Source organism: Anoplolepis gracilipes, chromosome 1 (genome assembly GCF_047496725.1).
Source record: "Anoplolepis gracilipes chromosome 1, ASM4749672v1, whole genome shotgun sequence".
In the NCBI taxonomy this organism is placed as follows: Eukaryota; Metazoa; Arthropoda; class Insecta; order Hymenoptera; family Formicidae; genus Anoplolepis; species Anoplolepis gracilipes.
The window spans coordinates 6,708,001-6,725,877 of NC_132970.1; the positions used below are offsets into that span (position 1 = coordinate 6,708,001).

At 28.5% G+C, this 17,877-nt stretch overlaps 2 protein-coding genes and 1 long non-coding RNA gene across 3 annotated transcripts in view; 1 reads left to right on the plus strand and 2 right to left on the minus strand.

Annotated features, from left to right (window-relative positions):
- Nucleotides 1-17,877, minus strand: part of LOC140666623 (dipeptidase 1) — a 119,932-nt gene that overhangs the window by 80,385 nt on the left and 21,670 nt on the right. The window lies entirely within an intron of this gene.
- LOC140666701 (uncharacterized) lies at nucleotides 2,267-4,368 on the minus strand. The gene is made up of 3 exons (XR_012046820.1): nucleotides 4,201-4,368; nucleotides 2,586-2,859; nucleotides 2,267-2,281 (listed from the first exon to the last, which is right to left on the minus strand). It is a non-coding gene; the product is annotated as an uncharacterized lncRNA (long non-coding RNA).
- The window catches only part of LOC140666630 (uncharacterized), a 158,194-nt gene continuing 145,025 nt past the window's right edge, over nucleotides 4,709-17,877 (plus strand). Inside the window, exon 1 of the mRNA XM_072894166.1 lies at nucleotides 4,709-4,857. The gene's annotated coding sequence lies outside the window, so the exon portion shown is untranslated. The remainder of the gene's footprint in view (nucleotides 4,858-17,877) is intronic.

The window sequence follows — 17,877 nt, forward strand, 5'->3', positions numbered from 1 at the left end:
AAATAAAGTTAATCGGAGAAGCGCGATAAAAATGCAAGAACATAAAACCTTGATTGAATTTTCTCTCTTAAAAAAATATAAATTGCAGTACTGATGTTTATCGTGTATAAAAACCGCAATATATTTTATAGAATATAAAATATAAATATAAATATAAAGTATAATATAAATATAATCTGCAATATGTCAATATCGGTAAACACCAAGACCATATTATACTGTAAGTTATGTTATTAAAAGAAAGTATGATACATTATATCAAAGAAAAAATTCGTAAACATAGATAATAATATCTAAATATATATAGATTAAATTAAAATTATAATATCATAAATGTAGAATATAAACAACATGTGTGGAATAAAATAATTTATGCATGCAAAATATAAAAATTATGTATATTAAATTTACATCACAAAGGTAATTGCTTTTAATATTCAGTAACACATATACTATATTACATATGACTATATTCCAACTCATGCTCGACATACTTGATATATATATAATATTATTCTTGTAGGTAGATCGTGAACATCTAGAGTTACGATTTTTTAAAGCAGACTTTTGCGAGCTATAAGGATTTGCTGTTCAAAATAATTGTTTGATTCAAATTAATGTGATTCGAACTATAAAGTTTAGATACCAAATTAATATGGAAAAAATTTCTATCAAAATAACAAGATTACAAAAATATTCTTTATTTTACGTATGTATATAATTATCTTCTATACAATATATTATAAGTGATTGAGTATTAAAAAGCTAAAACAAATTATTTACAGTATAATATTTTGTTTTGTATCTTTTTATTTATATCATATTATTTTTATTTTTATCATATTTTTAGTGTCTTGAATATTATATTATTCTATTATCATTAAAATATTGACAGAAAAAACGTAGTTTATTTTACATATGCAATGTATTGCAGAACGTAACTTATTAATTTGCCCGAAAAGTTTCAAGCAATATAATATAACGGAAGCTTTGGTACAATCTCGCTTGAATGTATTTAGCTTGAATGTTTATTTTATATCGCTGCACGTCACATCGTCAATATTTAGTCGCACAGGGAAAATGCAAACGCAAAGCTTGGCGATCGTCTCTCTCTCTCTCTCTCTCTCTCTCTCTCTCTCTCTCTCTCTCTCTCTCTCTCTCTCTCTCTCTCGACGTGCAAATTAAAAATTATTTATGAAATTATTCCCATTTCGAAATATTATAAAAGCGGCTCGAAATTACATGCAATTCGCATTTATCCAATCGTGACGCGTCGCCCATTTCGTTTTCCTGGAAAATTATACTGCCACGGTTCCGAAATAGTCGGCGCCTCGACGGAAGCGCGAGCGATGTTTATGGCTTCCTATCTAGCGACCGCAATAGCCGTGCAATTACATTTACACTATCGGCATAGGCCAGTATATACACAATTTTGTCGAGTACAAGTTTTCACACTTACGATAAGTACAAACGTGTTTTGTATTATTATGCAACTCGTACAACAATCAGTTAATCTTGAAGATTAATATTTTTTTTAAAGATTATATTTATATAAAGATCTTAATAGTAGAGGACATAATTAATTATTTAAAAAATAATTCTTTTGTCTGTTATTATAAAGAAATAATACAGTTAATATAATATATATAATAAGTTATATTATATATATAATATTAATTATTATATAATAATTATTATACAACTTTTTATTAAATTTTTAAACATATTTGTAACAAAATTTTTAAATTATAATTTAAAAAATTTTTTTAATTGTTCACATTTTTCTTTTTTACACTAAATTTTTAATATAAATTAAAATTAATTTCGTATAAATTAAATATAACATAAATAAAATTAATATAAAAAATATTTATATAATAATTTTCTGTCTCTTTTATTGTCTTTTTCATTCTCTCATTTGCTATAGAAAAAATTATAAAACTTAATTTATAAATAAGATTTTTCTGGTGTTTTCTATTGATAATACTATTCAACAAATATAAAAATTTTATAATGTACATAAATATTTTTGATGTCACATACACTAAACTTCTATTACCAACCAATATTAATTGCAGCACAAGGCTAACCCACAAATCGAAGGAAAGGGTGCACACTATTGGGTATACACGATCCATCAAGTCTCGGATGTAGGTTTTCGCGGGTACCTAGTTACGGAATAAATTAATGACCGCCGAATTTGCTGTTCTATAGTACATAGAGTTTGTACATAATCGCGTTTCCTCTCTTCCCCCCTCACCTCTTTACTTCTCTCCCCAATCTGCAGAATATTGAATCGATGTTCAAACTCCGATCGGGGAAACATGTTACTTCATACTATCGTAACTTAAAATTAATTAACACGTGCAGAGATAACTATGCATATGTTAAATTTAATCATAATGTTGTACCTATTGTCTCATTATTGTACATTTGTTTATTTATTATAAATTATTATTTATTTATTATAGGTAAAAGTACTGTACATTTAATTTTATGTTTTATTTGGCATATCGTTTTTTAATTAAACCACACAATATGCAGATTCTATAATTATATCCATTTATCGTTCACTACATAATCACCTTAGTTATTTACGCGGCTGAAATATTTTGCATAGTCGCGGCACCTTGTTTTGTGGCCATTATTATTTTGTTTGATTAGCTTAATTTGTGGCTGAGAATGCGCCACGGTCCAAACGCGATAACACTGCGGCTCTGTGGGGTTACATCCTGGCTTTTGCAGTGATGGAAATGCGCAATGGACCGCACGTGACCCATGCATTGCGAAGTTGCAATTGTGTGCGATTACATTTGTGCACATACAGCATTAAAACAAAGAAGGCTTCACTGAAAATTACTAATATCATATCTCGTGTGAATTGTCGGACATTATGTAATATATCATTGATTGATAAAAATCAAATTAAAGGTTCATATATATATATACAAGGTGTCCCAGAATTCGTGGACACGGAATGCACAGCGTGATTGTTCGTGCCAAAAGAGGCAATTTTTTCCTCAGCAAAAATGTCGAGAAAAGTTATCATTTTTTGCTAGTTTCCAAATTTTGCTATTATATATCTCCGTAACTAAGTCTTAAATAAAAATTTTAGTAAAGTAAACTCTATCTAAAATTAACTGCAGAATATAATTGCATTAATCTTTTAATTCTACAAAGTTTGATTTGCGACAAAACCCATCTTTTTCAATTGCTTATAACTGAAAAATTATTGATGCCTCGACATTTTTGCTGAAGAAAAAGTTGCTTCTTTTGACACGGACAATCACGCTGTGTATTCCGTGTCCGCGAATTCTGAGACACCCTGTATATTGTGTTTGCTATTTGTTTATTCTTTTTGATATTTTTAATATAGATTTATTTGGAATGTTTGGTATATATCCTGCAAAAAGTATAGCTAAAATTCAATTTTGATGTATATACATTCTTTTCATATAGTTTGTAGTAATAAATATTGCGTACAATTTTATCATTTATTTATAGAGTATAGAAATGTACTTTTGAATTTCTATTGCTTTTTTCGGAGAGAATTACTGAATTTTCTAAATTATAATAAGAAGCTTAACTATGACAGAAAACAGTCAATAACAAAATATAAAAAAAATTTCAATTATTTTATTGATAGATTTTAATTATAAATTTGTTGCAAACTGAAAACCATATAACTGATTGCTTCAGTGAATCGACTTCGGAGTTTTTAATGTCCGAATGTACATATGTATGTGAGAACAATTTGTAAAATTTTATAAAAATTTTTAATACTTCAAAAATAGATATTAAACATTCATGAAGACAATTCTCTGAAAAAAGTAACAGAAATTCAAACGTACATTTTTGTCCTCCAACTATGAATGTACAGTGTACACAAAAAGTCCCCGAACTTTTCATATCAGAAACGCTATTTTCCAACATGCTGCAATTAAATTTTCTGTTAAACTCGGAAAAAGTGCGATGAAGCAAATTGGGTTCGATGATTGAGTTATACTACGGTTCGAATAGTTAGCATAATTTCGCGACGATCGTGAATCGTTGGAAGACGACGCGAGAGACCGAAAGATTCATAATCAATGCAAATCATTCGAACAACTTTTAACATTTTTGTTTGCACTTTTTCCAAGTTTAAGAAAATTTAATTGCAACATGTCGTTTCTCTTCGATAGTACTAAGTCTTCCACATACCTTTGACGATTTGTTTATAATAACGTGAAGCGTGACCTGTCTCTACTTCTTATCCCCTCTCCACGGTAATCCCCACTTCACGGCCACATTCCTGCGCCTCATATACGCATGACATACGCCATGACCTTTCATACGACTAATAATCTGAACGACGTACAAACGTGCGACACATCGTCTCTGCAAATAATAATCTTTACGCGCTGTGATTAAACAACTATAAAAATTGCTAAAACAAATCTTTCTCTAAGATATAAAATTTCAGAGTTAATTCTACTGTAGTGAAATGAAATATGTGGTTTTATGATGTGTTGTTCGTTATCAATGTCACAGTTTTAAAAAATATGATTAATAATTAGTCTTACAAATAGATTTACCTTTCAAGACGCATATAAAAGAGTGCAGTATAGAATCTATGTAGTTTTACTTTAATGAAATTCATGACACCGATTAATCACAGCGCGTAAAGATTATTATTTGTAGAGACGATGTGTCGCACGTTTGTATGTCGTTCAGATTATTAGTCGTATGAAAGGTCATGGCGTATGTCATGCGTATATGAGGCGCAGGAATGTGGCCGTGGAGTGGGGATTACCGTGGAGAGGGGATAAGAAGTAGAGACAGGTTACGCTTCACATTATTATAAACAAATCGTCAAAGGTATGTGGAAGACTTAGTACTATCGAAGAGAAACGACATATTGCAATTAAGTTTTCCTAAACTTGGAAAAAGTGCAAACAAAAATGTTAAAAGTTGTTCGAATGATTTGCATTGATTATGAATCTTTCGGTCTCTCGCGTCGTCTTCCAACGATTCACGATCGTCGCGAAATCATGCTAACTATTCGAACCGTAGTATAACTCAATCATCGAACCCAATTTGCTTCATCGCACTTTTTCCGAGTTTAACACAAAATTTAATTGCAGCATGTTGTTCCATTTTTTTAAATTGTAACATCGACAACAAACAACACATCACAAAACTACAACTGTTCTATCCCACCACATGGAACTAACTGTAAAATTTGTATATGTTGTGGAACAAGGTTTGTTTTACCGAGTTCCATAGTTGTTTGAGAAATAGCGTTACTAATACATCTTATGACAAAATAAAAATAGTCCGAGAAATATTCGTACATACTGTGTAAATGATAAGATTCCGTCAAAGATTCTGTGCAATATTTATTATTGAAACTATATAAGAAGAATATATATTCATCAAAATCGAATTTTAACTATTCTTTTTGCTACGATTGTACGTACAAAACATTCTTAATTCACTAATTATATTTTAATTACTTAAACTTTTTGTATTACAAGTAATCGTTTTATAAGTTAATCGTTAATCGTTATAAAAAATACCTATATTATTTTATATTTTAATCTTATATCAGAAGAATGATTCATATGTTTACATGATTCTAAAATATGTTATGCTATGTGTATTGTTAGATTGACAATTTAAAAAATTGTAAAACTGATAATTTGTAAATAATAAAATTTTGTATTCTTACATTTTTATATGATAAGAAAAACTTTACATATTATTAGAAATTCTTAATTTTAAGTATTTAGATAGAAATTGGGAAGTTAAAATTAAAAATTCTATCTAAAAACTTTAAAATTTTAAAATATTTAAACTCTTTAATAAGAAGAGTTTAAATATTTTAGATAAGAGATGAATAAATAAATGTACATTTTTATAAGTGAACTCTTAAGAAAAAAATTATTGTTAAACGTTATTCTGTAGCTTTACGCTCTGTTTTTAAAAGAATCTACAGATAACTTCCTTACCTCTTCCCTGAGGAAAGTTTCTCCTATGTCTTTGAGAAACTTCTAAAAAGAACAGAAAAAGATATTTGCATAATGACATGAGGGAAATTTCACGGGCTGTGTACAGATGCATGTGTAAAAATATTCACATTCTGACCTGACAGTAGTAAGGACAACTGCTGTTGTTATAACTCGTTTATTATTGTACATTAAAATAAGAATAGATAAAATAAACTCGCAATATACTTTATTTAGTGTAATTTGAGAGAAATGTTTCACGATGTAATTTAAAATAAGGAAGAAAGAGAAAGCATCTGATTATCTTAATTCCATTCAGATTAGCGACGTAACATCTCCAAATGTGCTATTTTCTCGTATATTTTCTCGTTTGCTATTTTCTCGCCAAATATAGCTGCATTAAAAGCTACTTGTTTTTATCAAATGTAATTGTCTTTTTATCTTACTCGTTTTCTACTTTGTAAATGGGCTACTCACTGGGTATCAACGATTATATTATGACTACGAATTAGAGATGCATACGAAAGAGAATTTTTCTTTCTCGCTAAAAATAAAAAAAACATAAATATTTATATATACTTTTAAATTTATACTTGCTTTATCAAAAACTAAAGAGCCATAAAAACTATACTTTTATGATAATCTTTCTAATAGACGTATACAATTTCATTTTAGCGTGCTAAAAACAAAGAGTGACCCTAAAAATTTCTTTGCCTATTTTGTGATCTTTGAATTTCGAATCAAATTGTATGCCAAACGATGCTATATGATGGGACATTAATATCAGAAAAATTTTAAGTTGAACATAGATAGTTTTCAAGGTATGGAGAGTCAAAATGACTAAATTGTCTCCCAAAATTGTCCAATCAGAATAGACACAAAAAGAAAGTTAATATTTTGATGATAAAAAGAACGTGATGAGCGTTCTTACACAAGATGTAAAAAGAAAACGTCCTATGACAAGTAATTAATTAGTATAAATTAAACGTTACATATGTAAGTTTTTAATTTTTTTAATGTGGCTGAGGAGACATATGGATGACATATTGAAATACTTATGTAAGATTAATGACAGTGTCCCATACTTATGTATGATTAATGACACTTAATATAAAGTATATCACTTTTACAACAAAATATTCTATCAAGTTTATTATTTGTATGGGCCTTCCGCAGAGTATTTATAAAATTAATATTTTTTTCATAAGTGGGATTTTGATTAGAATTAATCAAAATGATTCTCTGACCACTGTACTCAAAATTCAACCTCTGTTGGTTATTTTTTAGAGATAAAACTACCTCCAAAAAAGTTTTTGTTGAATTTCTCGAAAATGTTTAAAATAACAGTTGTTTAAAATTCTGTATAAAAAATGTTTTTTTATTTTTTTGTAGAACTAACCCTCTGGCCAGAAACTGCGTCTCCAATTTCAATGTGACTAAATATTGTTGTCGTGTTAATTTCTTTGGGATGATAAATAATAAATATAATTTACAATTTTTTTTCTACATGAAATAAACATCAAAACCATTGCTGTCATTATATATAATATTATTTTCAGAAATTATCTTTCTTCAGACGCGACTTCTGGCGTGCAAAAGATTAATCAGATCTTGTGTAAAATTTCAAGACAAACAACTTTTATTCTACACTTTTTCATTTCACTGAAATTTTTTTTGTATTTATATTCGCTTTCGAGAAATTAAAAATAAAATTTTATAGGTATTACTTTTTAAAAAAAATTAAATAACAAGAATGAAGAGATCAGATTTTTAGTACGACGTTAGAGACTCATTCTGACTAATTCTAGTCAAAATCTCCCCTGTTACCAAAGAAATATTAACTTTCTTTTTGTGTCTATTGATTGGATGATATTGGGAATTTGGCTTTTTTTCCCATATTTCCAAAATTATTCACCTTAAAATTTTTCTGAGATTAATGTTCCAATATATAGCATCATTTGACATAAATTAGATTCAAAATTTGAGGGCGAAATTTGGAGTCACTTTTTTATACACAATACTTAACGCATTTAATTGCGTTATCCATTCTCTTAAAAAAGAATAGAGAACACAATTTATTTTCGAAAGGATATAACATTTTATAAAGCATATTAGAAAATTACATTTTGAGAGAATATTTGGGAGCGGTTTAGAGTAAGCTTTCACGCTAGTCTGAGGTTACCGCCCTCGCTATTTAAGACGACTTAATACCCATCAGGGGGCCTCGCCTGCTGCACGATATGTGCTACGTGTTGAACATGTCCTGCGCATGCATGTATGCCGAAAATACGGTGAGCGCAAAGCGATGAACATGGGTAAGATATTACGCATCAGGATCATCATTTAACAAACTTTCGACAAAATGATTACGCCGTGCAGAAAATGTTGTAGATACTTTTTATTAACAGGTACTGTTGCTATTCACGAAAAACATAATTATCTAAAATAATAAAACGTAATCTGAAATAGTATATTAGTATAATATAGAAAATTATTACACGATTTTACAATTACGTTAGGTTTTTTAAAAAAAATTTTATTGAGATTTTTTCTTATTCTTTCTTTGTTTCTTACAAATTAAAAAAAAAAGAGAAAATATTATGCTGTTTAAATTATTAGTTTTCTCTTTTTTTGTAGACAATAAAGAACAAAATGCTTGATTTATTTATTAGTATATTATATAGTATATTTATATGTGTATGTGTATAATTAATAATTGCATATTTATACAATTATAATATTGTAAACATTATATTAATTATATAAAATTATAATAATATTAATATAATAATAATATATTTATATTATTATTTATTATTGTCTATTTGTCTAACTAATGTGTATTAATGCAATTTTTAAAATATTGTCTGATCGAATTTACACTTTGCGAAATGTAGATTCTTTTTATATCAAGACTATTGAAATTTTTCTTTCTTGCGAAGAAAAACAGAGGAAGGTTTCTTGACTAGTTAGAAGTTGTGGATTACTTCGAGCGACGAAAACACATCAAGCTGTCCAAAAGTTTGAATTTTGGAAGAATCTTTTTCGATTAGATCATCCAAAATTCAAAAATTTTGCCCGGGCAGATATCGACAATATTGTCGCAGATTCAAATAAACAACGGATCCATACAACCCGCTTTCTTCAATCTTTAGATAGTTCAGCTTTCGGTTATCTGTAATTTTTTAACAACAGTCCATTCACAAAAGCTGCAAGTGATGCGATCACTTATAGCACGATCAACGTTTCGTTATTTTGCCAAAATATCATACACGCGAAAGAAAAGCTTTGCACAGCAAAGAGACATTATTTTGGTTTGACAGGAATTTGATATTTTTATAGTGTTATAGGAGCTTTGATGTTGAATTTTACTCGATGTTTTTTCGGCGACAAAAATTTATATCCTCCATTTTTTCACAGTGTTCAAAGTAGTAACTTGCGAGCTTTTAGGGTATTCGAGATAGAATTTTCTTGTGTTATTTTTTTAACAATCTTCTATTAATATTGATACTTATCTAATTGTAAGTATATTTAAATTAAAATGACAGAATTGGATATTGTTAGAATATGTAATAATCATACAATATTTTTAAACCTTTTAAATAATTTATTTACATAGTTTTCCATTCTACAATAAAGTGTATTATTTGAATAATTAAACTTTTTTATTAGATCAATTACATAAATATTATTATTTATAATAATTAATCCTTTTTAATTACATTTAATAATTACGTATTATATAGCTAATTTGAATTGGAATAAATAGTAATTATTTATATTAAAATTATTTTTGTATCCAATTCTGTGTTAGCTAGAGATAAATTTGATTAAAAATTTAATATCACGCTCATAAATACACAATAACAATAAATGCTCATTCGCTTTTTTAATTCACCTAAAACTTTATTCAAAACAATAATTCAATAATTTTTACACACTTTATATAAATTACAATTTAATATTTGATATTTTTGCAAGTTTGTTATTTAATTTGTCGTATAATTCACTGTTTATTGCCAAAATTTTTCTCTTCTTTTTTTAACTCTCTTATTCTTACTCGTATAATAATGAAATTTGGAAACTTCGTAATTATGAAATTCAACCAAGACTCGGATACTCGCTTTTTAAGATTCACCGGGTACTTTCGCGACTGTCGTGAAGTTCTCGCTAATTAAATTTTTCGGAATCCATGGAATAATTTACATTTATTCGCTCATTGCTATTCAACGCTATGTCTATGTACAATATCTCTTCTTTCACATAAATATTGAGTGTTTTCCTTTTTCTTTGACTCCAAAAAGTTCAAATATACATACACGATACAATCTCGTACTTATTTGAATATATCATCAGCTTTATGTTATAATTTATAAGTCACAAAATAAATTCGTGCTAGTTATATTTTTTTGCTTGTGTATTTTTAAATATTGATAATAATATCTACAATAAAAAATAATAATAATTATATAATAATGATAAATAATAATTGTATTTTTATAATATAAAAAATTTTAAAAATAAATAATACAATAGAATAGTTCTATTATATGTATATTAGATACAATACTATATAACATTAAATCCTTCAAGTCATATAATTTGTCATATAAAAGATCAACTATATTATCAACTATAAAAATATGAACTTATGTACAAAAGAAAAAAAAAATAAAACGCTAGGAATTTTTGCAAGAATATCACGTGTGTGTAAAGTTTTTAAGCGTTTTACTTCTTCGCGTATTTGAACATCTCGACATAGTATATTTAATTACCGTATAGACAGGGAAGAAACTTTAGTCAGTTGCAGTCCGCAGAAATATTAAAATAATCGTTAAACATCCTCCTCGACAGTCCAGTGCAATGCGACGCCTGTTTCATCGACATAGCAAAAAGCGAAACGTTCACGCTTCCGGTTTGCACCCAGAGCTCGTTTCCCTCTTTCGCACTTGTCAGGAAAAGGGGCCGGAAAAAATTTCCCGCTTTTTGCCATTGCTAACTCCGTGTCGCTCGTTGTCTTTCTCTTTCGCGTGTATGTACGCGGCTGTTATTTTTCATTATGTCAAGGAGTTTCCACTTGCCGTGGCGTAACGGGTCTTGTTTGAGAAAATACATCTTTTTTCCGGACGGCGAAATTGATCGTGTACACCGGCACGTTCCATAAAATCCTACCAGAAACTGTCGCATATGTGAAACTGCATACCGTCCTTGAGCGCGATAAGTCACAGTGTAAAAAGTCAATTTGACACTATATATAAGAAAGGCAATAATTTTGCAAGATCCGACAAGCTTTTAAATTAATTTAAAATTGATTTTTCTTAAGCTTTGTAATAGTTTTTGAATTATAAATTAAAAATTTTTATGCAAGCAATATGTACATATACATATATATTATAAAAATCTTGACATTTACATAAAATAAATTTTTTTTAGAGAACTTATATTTAACGTTTAATTAATTAAATATGTAATATGCCTATGCATTTTAAAACCTTAGATATATATTTTTTAAATGTTTGTAATAAATAGTTTAAAGTATCTTGTAAATAGTATAATATAATTGAAACATAAAATTATGTGACTAAATTATATCAATTATAATAAGATATATAATTATAATTATAATATATATAATTATAAAGATATAATTTTATTTTTATGAATTTGCTAACTGTCAAATCAATATATTAAATTATTTATACGTAACAGACACTTGAGAAATAGATCTAACAAAATATGTTTTTTTATAAATAAAAAGTATATAAAATGGGCGAGAAAAGTTCAGAAATCGAATTTTGTTATTTAAACTCGAAACAATAATTTCTCACGCAAGCGAGAATAATGATAAGCTGATAATAAGACGATTTTTAAGACAATGAACATTTCGAGCTATTGCGGAACGCGAGAGGAATTTAATAAAGCAACTCATAATCACACAAACAAATAAATCCGCACGATGAGAAGGAGCGTAAAAAATTGCTACTCCGGATATGCTTGTTTGGATAAATAAGTGCAAGAAAAACAAAGATTTTTCAACTGTATGCATGTCTGATTGCAATTTTATTCACCTCCAACTCTCTCTCTCTACTTCTCTCTTTTTTTTATCTTCATATTTCTCTTGTGTAGAAATTTTACGAACAAATAAATAGCTTCATCGTACGTGTCTTGTCTTCTTTTTTCTCATTTTGTAATAATTTCCTTCTGGTTTTACGCTTCTCATTTCGTTCGCCTTCCGATTGGCCGCGTAGCATTAAAATTTATAGACGGTGTTCGGCGATGGAGTTAGAGAAATTTCTCAGGGTACACGCCCTCATGTTCTTTCTCGTTGTTATATAACAGGTGAAAAGGGAGAACCAATGGGAAAGGAACCGAAGTTACATTCTACCTTAATTCTCGCAATACCGTCGAGCTTGTAACATTGAAATATTCTATTTAATTATAATTTGTTGTAAGTAGGAGGATTTACTGGGTAAAATCAGTATATAACTAACGCAACGCTCATACACGTTATGAATAGTGATGAAAGATAAATTATGAAGAATTCGTTTACTACGCACGCACGCGTTGCCCAAATTAGTACGATGAACTAAATTAAATTAGTTTGCAAAAGTAGTTACGTGGGCCTTGTGTACAATAAATATACGAAACCGCGGCCATCTATTGTATGTATTGTTTAAATCATGCTTTTATATGTACTCTTATTTATATATTCTTCTACAAAGATTTTATGAATTTAAACTTTAATACAATGTAGTATAATAATTTGACAATTATTGTTAATCTTTTCAATCTTATAAGTTTATATATACGAAATTAATTACGGCTAATTAAGAACTTACATCATCAAGAATTTATATATAATCAAATGAAAATGATTAATGTTTGTTATAAACGCAAGTGCATGTCTTTTTATGTATATAATTTATGTATATAAAAATATTTTATTCCTAAGTTACTTTTCTAATTGCATTGACCGTATTATGCATGACATTCAAGCTATTCTAGTAAGGATTCTAGTAAGAATTAAATCTAACGAAAAATGTTAACTTTCACAATTATATATATTATTTAAAAACGTAAAAACTTAAGCCACACACACTAGTTTGATGATGCTAAAGTTTTTAGAATGCGATACACACACGTTTAGTGATTTTAACTTTGTGGGGTACGATTCGAAGCGATTTTAAAAAACATCACGATCGATGATGGATTTGGGTACATTATCTCGAAGCGAAGAGAGGAGATATTTCCGCGCTAGTTAATGGTTAGAGAAGCATGAACAACGGACGAGTAAATGCACTCGAATATTTAAGAGCCGTTCAAAATGCGACCTCCCGTCGTCTACTTGCTCCACAACCCTCAATTTTCTTCCCTCATTTATTCTATGCGCAGATTAGCATTAATTGCGACGAACTACTACGGATGGGAAAAATGCGAAGTAACCTGGTTGTTTCAATCTGCATCTTGCGGAACTGTCGTGTCTTTTCGTTAAAATGCATTACATCCGAGTTTACATCGTTTCTTTATTAACTTTAAAAGTGAGTGAGTATGTTCAAACAAAATTTTTATCAATTTTTATCATTTTGCTTTGTTATCATTATTAAATGCATTCTATTTGGAGAATGCATTTAAATCTTTTAAACCATTATCTTGTGCGTATTTAAAATTGTAGCGTTTACTCTGTATAATTTCTTCTTTCCGTTTCCTTTATTTTTTATTATAATATTTGCAAAAATGACAAAATGTAATATGTATAATATAATATTTTATAGTTATTATTTATGATTAAATAGGTTTTTTTTATATTGCTATATACATAATAGATTTATATGATTTTAGGAAATAACAGAAGAAGATAAACAATGTTGTTTTGATAAAAAAAAAGGAAAATTTAAATTAATTAAATAAGGAATATCTGTAAATTGGTAGATTATCTTTTCTTAGATGCTTATAGCGACAAAGTTTTTCTCAATTACATGAAATAACCAGTACCATCTCAAACTACTTAAATATATAAGGGTTATTCGTATGAAGTAATATAATCGGGTAACTTTAGATGTAATATCTTCTTCCAGCATGAAAATTGTATGATTTTGCTATTAAGTATGTACTTATTAAAGAATTCTACTTTGCTACACGGAGTAAAATTTAACAAAGAATTACACTCGAGAATATAGTAACGTTTAATTCTATCTTATGAGAAGGATCTCCCTACAGAGGATACTTTTTCCATTAAATTAAAAAAATTATTCAAAAAAAGAAGAATATGAGAGATATGACATATTTTATATTTTAATTTGAATCAAATATACGTATACATATATGTGTAATATTTTGTTATAATTAATTAATGAACTTTTAACTTGTATGAAATTACTTGTAAAAATATTTAAAGACTTAGGGTAAACTTTAAGAATAATAGTAAAAAATCTGCATTTGTAATATTTCTGAGAATATTCTTGCTCTAGAAATTACGTCGAGTCACGTTTAAAAATACGTTCACACAACATCTGACGTTGCAGGTTTTCAGCGTTCACTTCAATAGCTTGAATAATATAAGAGTGTTAAATAAAAACTGTTGAGTTTTTTAGATTTATTTAGGCGACCGTTGTATTATTGTACGGTAACATTAAAATTCTTTGCAATTATATAGGATTACTGCCGTTTATGGAGACTTTTTCGGTGTATGAGCACATTCCAGCTGGTTGAATATTAGTGTCTTGTGAAAGAACGATGTAAGTTTAGGGTCTCAGCTTATACCGTTCTTTCTTTTTATTGTTACAACATGAAATTTACATAAATCGCAACTTTAACCCTCTAGGAAACAGTTGTAGGGCTTCAATTGCTCTAATCTATTGCTTAATCTTTTAAGTTTGAAATAATGTAATATTAGGACAAGATAATACAATAAATGCAAATCCTGTAATGTTAAAAGAATGTACTATGTATATAATAAAGTGTATCAGATATTCATGAAAATCACTTTTAGATAAGCAAAAGCAGATTGTGATAAAAAACAATTAAGGCAAAAATGAAATAACATATTAATAGTTTTGTGTTTTACAATTATTTACAATATAAATTAGATAAATAAGAAATAAGAAAAAATTCCATGCAGGATTATACATTTATTTGACAATACTGTTAGAATCGTACGTTTTTATTCTTTCGGTAAGTTTCTACAGGCTTAAGAGTTCCAATTATCGTCTATTGTAAGAGCGATAACACAAGAAAGTAAAAACTTTTAAATGTTGCCCAATAGTTCTCGAGCAACAAAGGGTTAAGAATATTGATAAATGAAAAGCGTTCCTCTCGTTCTGCACAGAAGCAAAACTGAAATAGCGCAATATCGGATTTCGCACGACAAAAGAACTAAACGAGGTCAAAGTATTATACAGCGATATGAAAATACGAGCGACATTGGAAGAGAAGGAACATGTTCTTTTCTTGCAAAATTTTGCGCTGCAAAAATTTAAAAGCACGTGATGCGTATCTCTTGACAAACTTCTACAATATTCTATACGAACGTAACGTTTATCCAGTGTAATTAATTCGCTGTCCATTTTTTAAACTAAGCGACGAGATAATTAGTGCAAATGCGATTAAGCACCGAGAAGAGAAATTGAATTTACAACAGCTGGATAACGCGAATCTGTTTTTATGTTACTGCGATACTCTCTTCGATTAAATAAAATGTAGCCAGTTGCTTGTGCTACTTTATGCTTTTTTGGCTAATTATTATATCGCATAAGAGATATACTATTATGTATAATAAAGGTGCTTTTAAAAAACGTCAGGATTTTCTTAATTTTTTAATTAATTTTGTTAATTTGCGTATTATACGCAATTCCATTTTTATTTTGCTTAATTTGCAACATTGCGAGAAATTTTTCACTTGTTGTTGCTAAATTGTTTTGTGACTACAGTGAAAATTCATTTTTTAATAAATATATCTATATAGGATATTACATTCAATTAACTAAAAGCTTTTATAAGAATATTAGAGAAATGAAATTTGTGCTATTATATAATAAGATCGAAGCGTTTTCTAGGATTGAAACCATATGAAATTTTAATTAAATTTTCTACTATCATTGGTTAAAAAAGGATTAGCAAGATCACATACATTAATTTCTCTTGATGGATTTAAAATTGCAGACTCAAAGTTCTTTATTTTTCCAATTATTAAATCTAGTTAATAATGAAGAATACACGTGTGTTTTCTTCGAATCTTTTTTCCAATAGAAAGAAGCATTTTAGCAAACTATTAATCAAACTTATATTTGCGCGCGCTTCTTCTTCTTCAATAAAAGAAAATGACCGAAGAGTTTTCTGAAATTACAAAGTGAAGTTCCACTATTCGACGCGCTTTTGTTGAAAAGAAGAGCGATCGAGGTGCCAAAAAACACATTCACGACGATCGGTGAGATCGAGCTGACTTACATGGAAGAACGTTCACCTCGTACATCATTGAAATTCCCCGCAATTACGCGAAACATACGGCCGGGAGAGCATTACCAATGGTGCAACGAACGACTTCTTCGGCATTCAGGTGCGTGGAAGCTGATGTAATATGGGTCGTTCTTGCCATCTGGGAATCTCTTGTTGGAATCCCACGGCGCTGATTTCTTTCATTGGTTACCGCTTTGAATTTAGAGTACCTGCTCATCGAGCGCCGTTTTAAACAAATTTGTCTGAATTTCGTGATCTTCCAATTCGCAATTGTAAATTAGATAAGTTCAATGACATTTTTCTGCATCTCGAAGATCTCGTTTCGGAAACTTTATGTCCTTTTGGAACTCTTCGTTCGCTTTGATCATAGATCATTTATTTTTATAATTGTAAAGAAAGCTTTATTAAAAATATATTTGTTTTCTATTTTGGAAATATTATTTTCTCTATTTATTTCTTTTCTATTCTCAGTAAAAACTATTATTAACTGATTATTAATTCCAGCGATTATTTTATTATATTTAATTTTATAAGGAAATCTGAGATATTTTACGTATTCTATTTTTCAAGAAATATATATTTATTATATATATTTTAATATGTGTATAGTATAAATGTGTAATACATATAATATATGTCATAGAAATAAACGTAACATTGCGCTGATTATGCATAAATATATCTAATTTATAATTAAATCATAAAAATGCAATGCATATGTGTATTTATGTATTAAAATATAATATACTATAAAAGTTGATAAATACTGATTAAATTTTTATAAATATAATATACTCACAGCGAGCGTAAAACATTGACGATAAAATGTCAGAACCGTTATTCGTTGCGTGAGCACCGGCATTATCGGCCGCGAAACGAGAAGCAGCCACATGCAGGGCGGTAATAAAGTTGCAAAATAATAACCATAACGTTATCAGCGAAATTTGTGTGTATTAAAGATAAATTTCATCGATATTATCATCCGAAATACTGCGTGTAACTGTAACATATTACAAGTCCCACCAACCATGTAATCGTTTTCGACGTATTCTATAGATACATGACGCTATGTGGCCCATAACGATATAAAATCAAAAACTAGCTTTTGAGCCGAATAGACGAGAATCTATTAATTGACAAAAGCATATTTAACGCTCATTTGCACAAAGATATTAATAATATCTTAACGATTGTTTACAAAACTGATTTCCGAACATTGTTAACATAAAATTTCTGACAATCTGCTAATCAATATATGTTATAATCATATTATATATTGTTTTATAATTGGGATAATGGTTTAAACTTTTAATAATAATTATATATATGTATAATTTAAAAATCAATCAAACATAGGTATGATATTAACAACAATTGAAAATCATTACGCATTTAGTATGAGTGTGATACATTAATTATTCGGCATTCTCGTGAAATA